We start from the raw sequence: 2,182 nt of genomic DNA, 5'->3' as shown, positions 1-2,182 counted from the left end.
TCCCAACATACCTTTCTCCTAACCCCAACAAGTACATTCCTTTCTCCTAACCCCAACAAGTTGATCGCCACAGATATCAGACCTGTTGACCTTGACTTTAGCAATTCTCCAGACAAGGGCATGTGTTTAGTTTTTTAAGGAGAAAAAATAAAACACGTTCTTGTTTTTTAGGAGCAGTATTACAATCCAGTATATGGGAGTGGGTTTCTTCAGCTAACGACAGAAACCCAGTGTCTTGAGGGCATCGCACTGATGATGGTCAAGGAGAAGATGAAACAGACCTTCACCCATCGCCAAACAATGGTTCATGACCCAGTGAAGTCCTCTGAAATATTCACCACCTTTACAAGATTTCTTGACATCGCAGGAATGGTATGTCGCTCTTAAACTGTCATGCCTTAAAATCAAACTGAAATGAAAAATTACTTTAAACAGATCACATCCCTGGTCATAGGGTGAACCCATTAAAATGTATGCCATGTCGTCTGTATTCCATCCTGTCTGCAGATACAGGATTTCAGTCTGATGTTTGGTGATGACATCGCTGCAGAAGTGGCCTACTTACTCACTACATGCAGTAAGTCCTTGAACAAAGCTGTGGACTCAACCAAACAGGCGACCATGTAGATCTGCTTCATAACGCTGAATCCACAACAGAAGAACTGGAAAATGGTACGCTGGAATTAAAGGAATAATACTAATGGAAGAGGGAATTGGTTTTGAAACCAAAATGTAAACATATTTTAGTAAAAATGTCTTTGTTTCCCCCCACCCTTGTATTTTCAGGATGGGACAGTGAAATGTCCTCCATCTTGCCTTATCCACCAGATGCCACCCTCACCTCAAGGCCGCAACAAGAGACCAGGAAAGCTCTCAGCCCGACAAGCCATTGACCACCTTTTGAAGTTTATCTAGGTAAGGTTACAGTTCTATTAAAGTTTAAGATGGCTCACTGTACTGTCCCTAATATTCACCCTTAAAACTATACTTTTGTGAAATTATGCGATGACCATGCTCATCTGTAATCAGCGACTGCCCTGTGATATGTGTCTGCTTCTAAATCTAAATACTGAATGAAGAAATTCAAAAACTGTCCTGGGTGTTCCCAAAAGCCTGATTAGATGCTAAAATGACAAAAAGTAATTTTGAAATTGGAATATCTCTTTAAGTTACTCTAGACCCCCGGGTGTGTTGTTATAAATATCCCCTACCCTGGCTGGGTCACCCACCATTCACAAAAAATGAAGCATAGTGTTGCAGTTGTCAATTATGTCAGCTCATTTCTTTGTCTCACTTGAAACTTTACATTTTCTTTTTACTGGAGAGATGGGGAGAGAAGGTTGCCGTTGAACATGACAATCCCTGCTACTGAGAAAAGAAATATTCCATAGCAATGGCATAGCAATGACTGTTATCAGAATATAGCGCTATTTAACACTTATTTGTTGTTACTCAACCTTTGAATATGTTGGGATTGTCATAATATTTTTTCCTCTTCATTCCAGGCATTGAACACCTGCAAGCTCTACAGGGACTTGTTGAGATGGTTGGGGACATGGAGATGGCAGATCCAATGTGAAAAGTTTAGGTGTTGGCCATTGAGGTGCAAGAGCTATATCCAGGTATGTATAAAATGTATTATGGATTTTACATTTTTGATGATACGATTATAGTCCAGGTAAAAATTTGGGAGGTAGACGAACATGTTCAATTTACATTTCACACTACAGTGAGAAGATTAACTATCTTAACTATATCCCATACTACGCTTTGTGATCTGTTAGAGCTAGAACATGAAGTTTCCTTTAGGCCTGCTTTACACTGGCAGTCAAATCCAGCCTCAGATTGGAATCCGATTGGATTAAATGGTCACATGGAACCAATCAGATTCCAACCCTGATGTGACACAGATCTGATTCAGGCTGGGTTTGGCTGCCAGTGTAAACCAGGCCTATAGATCTCACAATGGTCTGTTTCCATGGTCCACTTGAAGAGCAGAAACTTTGTGAAATGTGTTAATCATGGAATCTCTGTTCACTGGCTGTGGACTCTGTGTTCTCGTTGGAACAGGCAGCCATTCACCACAGTGCTAAGAAGGACTGTCTCACCAGCTGTTTGACAAATTCTTCACAACTGAAGAACTGGAAGGATGCAGTTGTCACAGGGAGGCATGGTGTTGTTC

At 40.9% G+C, this 2,182-nt stretch overlaps 1 long non-coding RNA gene across 1 annotated transcript; it reads left to right on the top strand.

Annotated features, from left to right (window-relative positions):
- The first annotated feature begins 532 nt into the window (after positions 1-532).
- LOC308303574 lies at positions 533-1,595 on the top strand. The gene is made up of 3 exons (XR_013963006.1): positions 533-672; positions 787-915; positions 1,506-1,595. It is a non-coding gene; the product is annotated as an uncharacterized lncRNA (long non-coding RNA).
- Positions 1,596-2,182: the final 587 nt, after the last annotated feature.

Source organism: Nannobrachium achirus (assembly GCF_963921795.1).
Source record: "Nannobrachium achirus genome assembly, chromosome: 18".
Taxonomy (NCBI): domain Eukaryota; kingdom Metazoa; phylum Chordata; class Actinopteri; order Myctophiformes; family Myctophidae; genus Nannobrachium; species Nannobrachium achirus.
This window is presented reverse-complemented; position numbering and strand designations above follow the sequence as displayed.